This window comes from Biomphalaria glabrata, chromosome 16 (assembly GCF_947242115.1).
Source record: "Biomphalaria glabrata chromosome 16, xgBioGlab47.1, whole genome shotgun sequence".
Classification (NCBI taxonomy): domain Eukaryota; kingdom Metazoa; phylum Mollusca; class Gastropoda; family Planorbidae; genus Biomphalaria; species Biomphalaria glabrata.
The window spans coordinates 10,952,801-10,960,034 of NC_074726.1; the positions used below are offsets into that span (position 1 = coordinate 10,952,801).

General features: G+C 35.1%; 1 protein-coding gene across 2 annotated transcripts in view; it reads right to left on the reverse strand.

Moving 5' to 3' along the window:
• The window catches only part of LOC106057274 (phosphonoacetaldehyde hydrolase-like), a 284,305-nt gene that overhangs the window by 30,554 nt on the left and 246,517 nt on the right, over positions 1–7,234 (reverse strand). The window contains exon 1 of one of the 2 annotated variants that reach the window (XM_056014837.1): positions 6,474–6,560. The exons of the other annotated variant lie outside the window; for it this stretch is intronic. The gene's annotated coding sequence lies outside the window, so the exon portion shown is untranslated. Of the gene's footprint in view, positions 1–6,473; positions 6,561–7,234 lie in introns of those variants that run through there. 2 annotated transcript variants of the gene reach the window in all.

Genomic DNA, 7,234 nt, shown 5'->3' on the forward strand with positions numbered 1-7,234 from the left:
TCTGCAAAATGATGAGAAACTGACAAAAACCCAATCCATCAAAAAAGCAAAAGAAGGTAGTGAATACTATGGATTTCGTGTAATCCCTGTGGGAAGCGTGGTTGAGAGGCTAAGTGCGCTTGAACTTGGCTTGTCTTGGCTACCTAGAAGGGGACTCGAGGTTCGACACCCGACTCGGGCAGAGTTGCGTTTACTGAGCGCCTAAAGGCAGAACGGAAAACCAATTCCTAGATTGGACCAAAGCGCTCTGAGCATGCTATAAGCATGAAAGTAACGCTATATAAAAGCTATAATAATCAAAACAACCAGAAGAAAGAAAAGACTTGATGGGAAGTTGAGTTCTAATGTAGGACTGTCAATAGAACTGCAATTCAAACGTGTTGCGACAGAAGTGCTGGACAGATTTCATATGGAGATGAAGGGCAGATTTCAAAGGCTGGAAAGAAAATGGATACCTTTGGGTTTCTTCTTGAACCAAGACACCTGTTAGATGAAGACCCGCTTATGACAAACTGTGCTACTTTTCCTGTTTGTATGATGAAATAAATGGAAAATCGCTTTTTCAATGATGTCATTGATGCACGAGCACTTTTCATCAACAAACCAGTAATACAATCACCAATAGACATATTGAGGAAACAGGCTTCATATGGTAATTACGTGTGCTCAAACTTTGCAACCTCCTCCGAATACTGCTAGCTCAGGCCACTTCCATTACGTCATGTGAGAGATCATTCTCAAAGCTCAAGTTCATCAAAATCTATCTCATGAGCACAATGACACAAGAAAGGCTTATCATGGCTTTAATGTCAGTGAAGTCACAAATACTAGAAAGTATCGATGTAGTTGATGTTATAGATGTCTTTGCTGCACAGAATGCACGACGTGAAGCGATATCAATTGAGATTTGTCACTTGTGCATTATTAAACTAATAAACAACGGTATTATTCATTAAAAGAGTCTTGATTACTTTTTGTTAAGTTTACTGATATACTGAACCAATTTGATTTGGCGCTTATATATTTTTGCGTACATTATTCCATGTCATATGTCGAATGTCAAAATGCAAGGGGCCCCCAAAGAGGTCAATCCCCCCGGGCCCCCAAATCCCTAGTTACGCCCCTGGGTTCATTAAAATACATTCTTAATATAACACAGTCACCCTTATACATAAGACTAAAAATAGCAAATGAAAGACATGAAATGACATAAAAACGGAGCGTTTCGCTGAGGTGGTTGACTCCATTCAACACTGGTGGGTGATAATGTTTCATACAGCTGGTTAATGTGGAAAAGGTGGTTTTTTTTTTTTTTTTTTGGGGGGGGGGGGGTCTATAATCTTAACACACTTTGTCAAAAGTACATCCATGTTTCCATACTTGTAGTAGCCTATAGTCCTCATTCTGTCATCCTGCACTCCAGGTTCAAGAACGAGTAGCCTACTTAGATCTAGATCTAGTAGACGAAGTCTCATCTAGCTACGAGGACAGATTTTGAGAACCTCGTTATGGATTTAGGGTCGGGTGCTTTAAAATTAGTATCATAAAAATATGACGTAGCCTGTTTCATTACATTTACTGTTAAATTTATTTTTTTTTTGCTTTTATCTGTTGTAACATTATTAAAAATCGTATGGAGGGTTCGTCTCAGCTTAATGATATTTTACATGAGTTAACAGCATTGTCATTTATTTTGGGTTCGTTATAGATAGGCTATTGCTTTATAGTTTATAGTGTCTAATAGATCGTATATACAAACTTCTAAAATCCAAACTTTGAAGCTAAAATTAGCTGCCTTCATTTATAACTTCAACAGTACTTTTACGTACAGGGTTTGTTTTGAAATATTTTTTTTCCTTCGTTTATTGACATCCATGAAATTATAAACTAAAGACAAAATGTGTTCAAAACATGTATGTTAAAGAATTTTTGTAACAATATATTTTTTGAGTGAGGGCTCTAGACGTTCAAATCCTCTTTTGCATGATAATGAAAAGAAAATGGTTGGTACAGTTGCACAGCACATAGACTTTTTTACCCGAGAGAGTAAAAAAAAAAGTATTAAACCATTAAACCAAATTGCAGGAAACCAATATTAAAATATTTATCTGTTTTTGACCCTTAACTCAATAAAAACAGAAATTATAACAGACACAAAAAAGAACTTTGAGATTAATTTAAAATAGCAATAATAGATACATACAATTCAAAACCATAACATACAAATAAAAAAAAATATAACCTAATAAAATATTTAATAAATACAAAAAGATATTGACACATATGCTAGGATAAATTGGTACAAGCGCTCCTACTTTCCTAGTGTCATTAGATCATGGACAAGTTGCTGAATCAGTCAGGGAAGCCGTTGACTTAGCAGAGGATAATTCTCTAATTAATATGAAATGATGTACATAGATATGAGCATGATGTAATTATCTTCTCTTTAAAAGAATGTACGTAATTTATAAGATAAATTTATCTAGAATCTAAACCTAGTTATTTAAATTAATATTAGCAACAGTAGTTTAGTGGGTAAGTCTGTTCTTTGAGGTACACCTGCAAAAGTGAGTTTATTTCTATTATTTCTACATGCTCTAAGGCTTAGAGGCAATATAAAATCTTAATTTGTACAAGAAATCTGCAGTACAATCCCAACTTGAATTAGTTGCAGTATAATACCTTACTATAGGCTTTTGAAGTTACTTGATATTACTAAAAGAGTAAACAAAGCGTAAAACTAGAAAAGGAAGCAACATGAAAAATTCTTACATGGATATGCTTCAACATATCCAATTTCAAGGTATAAGAAAAACCCTCCTCAAAAAGTACTCACTGACAGATTGTTTATGATTGTGTTCTTATCAATTTCTTGTAGAATGCTCTCATCAACAGCCTTGAACATGAAATTTTGTAAGAGTTCATGTTTCATGGTGATTTGCAGCCTTTTCCTTACACATTTTTATGTGCAGAAACTTCTTTCACAGTTACAGTGTCAACAATAACTTCAGAAATATAACACACATGGAACTGGGCACAAAATCTTTGACTCAATCTAGGTCACAGTGGAACTATAGAGTACTGTGAAGGTCCTCTGTTTCAGACCCCTTTAAAAACTTGAAGAGTCGCAAAATCATAAAGCTCCATTTGAGTGAAGGCTTGAGAGGTTCAATCCTCTCTTGCAAAAACCCAACAGTTTTGTATAGTGCATGTATGCCACCATAATGGTCGAAAATTTGAGGTTTCCCAGACCTGTCGAGACAATGATCAGCAAGTCTGGGGCAGCTGAAAAGAATTTTCTTCCTCCCCACAGTGGGGGCAAAGTGAATCAAAGTTTAGCTTGAGCTAAGTGAAATATAAGCCAACAGGACAGTGACCTGCCCTGCATTGTGCTATAATAACTTGCTCAGGACTGGGCAGCCTCCAGAACTGGGAAGATTGGTCAGTGCTTTTCGGGACTTGTCCTAGCACTCAAACCACTTTTTCATTTCTTTCTTTGGGTTGTTGCCAGAATATGATGGAAACTCACCAATGCAATGAGGTTTATAACAAATGATTATTCACATTTGACTAGAGTAACACATTTATATAATCACTAAACTAAGAAACATTACAGTACAGAAGACTAAAAAGTAAAGTAGCATTAATACATAAAACACTGAACCATAATTAATAAATAAAAAAAAAAAAACACAACCTAATCAAATACTCAGAAAGACAAAAAGGCATATTGCTTATTCCATATGCTAGGAATAATTCATACAAATGATTCTTCTTCCCTAGTGCCATTAGAGCTTGGATAACACAATATAAGCAATGGCTATAAAAAATATAGGCTCTAACATGTTTTTAATTGCTTAGTGCCTAAAGAGGCTTGGAGTTTACCAAAATCACAATATAGGGGTATATAGAAATTCATTCAAACAAAAAAGTGGTTAGAATGATGCAGTAAAGTTTATAAGGTTAAACAAGGGCTTTAATGTAATATAAAGGATACTATTAATATATATACATACATAATAACAATAATAATTAGGCTTGTCTTCGCTTTTACTTTTCCCAAACTAATGCCAGGTACCCATTAGACGTGGGTGGACTCAGAGGTGCCCAAAGATCCCCAAATTAAAAATCCAGTTTTCACCAGGGTTTGAACTTGGGACCCCGGTTTGGAAGCCAAGCACTTTACCACTCAGCCACTCCAAGCACTTTACCACTCAGCCACTGCGCCACTTGAAGATTAATGATGAATGCAGTAATTCCCATGGCTATGCAGTCCCAGTTTAAACCTACATATTTTGCCACATCTAGGGCAGGCATAATCATTGTCCACAGATGGGATAGGCGCCCTGCTCAGCATAACTGTCGGACCATAAGAAGTCCCTCTATACTGTCCATACCAGCATTCAAAAAGACATCACTGTTTGTTGTGCGGTCTTGCCACCCTATTTCTATGATGGAACGCAAGCAACTTTGGTGAAAACATTCAAGTAGTCTTAGTTGCTTTCTGTATAATGCCCATGTCTCTGATCCATATAGATGGGTTGAGAGAACCACTGCTTGGTAGACATTGATTTTTGTAGGCAGGCGGAGTGATTTATTCTGTCAAACTCTCACCTGGAGGCATCCAAAAGCACTACTGGCCCTCGCGAGACGGTTATCAACTTCCCTCGAAAGAGATGCAACATTTGATATTATGCTTCCTTGATATGTAAAGTAGTCTACCACATTATGGAGCTGTTCACTTGTGGTGATCTTTGGGGCTGAGTAGGTTTTATTGGGTGACTTTTGGAACATGACTTCCGTTTTCAAGAGGTTCATATATAAACCGAAAGAGGCAGCAGCGTAGACAAAATTCATTAAAAACGATCTGGAGATCAATTTCATTGTAAACTAGCAGGGTGCAATCATCCTCATAGAGAAGCTCTGTTATGACTATTTCTTTTGTTTTTGTATGGAACAGTAAACGTTAAAGATTAAACACATTGCTATTTGAGCAAAACCTGGCGTAGATGCCTTCATGCAATCACTGCTTCATTTGACCCAGCATTACACCAAAGAAGATAGCGAATAGAGTAGGAGCAAGTACATGCCATTTTCTTTTGGTAAGTGATCAGACAGGTCACCATTGTGTCTAATCTGGCCTTTTTGTCCCACATGAAACTGCTTGAGAATGGATAGGAACGTAAGTGGGTATCTGAGCCTGGTCAAAATCCTCCAAAAGCCATCGTGACTGAAGGATTCAAAAGCCTTGGTGAGGTCCACAAAGGAACTGTATTGGTTTAGGTTCTTCTCTTTGCATTTTTCTTTTAATTGTAACAGAACTAATATCATGTCAAATGTACCTCTACCGGCTCTAAAGCCACATTGGCTCTAAGTTAGCACCTCGTCCACAAAAGAGTGGGTTAGTCGGTCAAGAAAGACTTGTGCACTAGATTAAAGCCGGGGCTGTAGTTACATAGTGTAGGATAATGTACACTATATTAAACTATAACTATGTTCTGCTGGAGACAGATGTAGACAGTATAAAATAGAAGCACTAATCATTGAACAGTTGTGCTGGGTCAGACACTAAAAATTAACTAGAATCTAGATCTATAATCTATATAATATAAAATATAAAGCAGAAAGTAAGGCGTATGTATGTAGATCTATGTATGTAATATGTATGCATGCATGTAGATAGATCTATATTCTAGATCTAGATGTTTGTTAAATGTTTTACATGTTTCGGATGTTCCTTCAAAGTTGAAGATAGTTTACTTCCTAGTCCAAACCTCCCGCAGGATGATGGGGGATGGGAGCGGGCAAGGTTTGAACCCGGGACCATCGATAAATCCGAACGACAGTCCAGCGAGCACACCGCACGACCAGGGCAGCCATCCAATAATATAATATAAGATAATAGTTTAGTATTGAGATAAGTATTTAGAATTAAAATCTGTATATAGCCTATATTATACTCACTGGCCTATACTGGCTATATGCACATCTTATTGTCTAAATCTATATCAGTGAATCTAGATTTTAGTCTTACTCTATATATATATATATAATATATTATAGAGTCTATATTATAATTAATATATATAGGCCAATATAGGGCCTAGATCTATACAGAAATTAATTCCCTTTATATAGTATATCATATCTAAGGGCCTACTAATATAGTAATAGATCTAGAATCTAGATCTAGATCTTTGAGTATAAATAATAATTATAATAATAAGAGGATCTACTCTATAATCTATATCTATATAGTTACTAGTATATTGACTATATTATTATTAATATTATATATATAATTATTATTATATAAAAATAAAATAAATAAATAATATTTAGATCTAGATTAGCTAGATTTAGATTCTTAGATTTCAAGATTATAAAATAATAATTTAGACTTTAAACCAATAATTATAATAAAATTAGATCTAGAGTCTAGATTTATCTTCTAGATCTAGATCCAGACTCACATTTTGGAATGTTAGCAATGTAGTATGAGATCAGACTATTAGATCTATATTATAGGTTCTCAAATTTAAGAATAGATCTAAGTAGTCTAAGACTCCAGCTGTTGAAGTAAAAGAGCTACTGGTTTGAATGTAAATAAGCCTTGCACTTGAGGAAGATGCATTTACTGTTACCTTTGACCTAGTATGTTAATGAGGTAAGGTCATTATGACGAACAATAACAAAAATAAGTAGGTCAGCTTGCCTAGATTTAGTGAATATTATTAAAATACAATACACTAACAATAATAATGAGGTAACTCATTTTTGATGTCCGAAATACTTGACTAATATCAATTTAAAAAATTGAAATGATAATTTAAAAGAAAAAGGTTTATTAAGTTTATTTAGAAATAAACTTTATAAAGACAGATTCATTCAAATTCAATAAGAGAGCTCATATATTATTATTAGATTTAGAATAGAAATGTGGTTTTTGATCCTACGATATAGGTCAATATATAAAAGTACTTCTTTCAGACGGTTATCGAGGGTGTCGTGTGTCTAGTAAAACGATCAACCGCTTGCATACTTTCCCCAACAAAACATTGTCATTTGTCAGGTAGCCTACCCATTAGAGATTTTAACCCAGAACCATATTATGGACGCCTTGGTTCGGAAGCTAAGCGCTTCACCACTCGGTATAGAATCTAGAACTTAATCTAACATTAAATCGTAATCCAACTTTCTTCGATCGCATCTCTTCTTTGAGTGACAAAGTTAT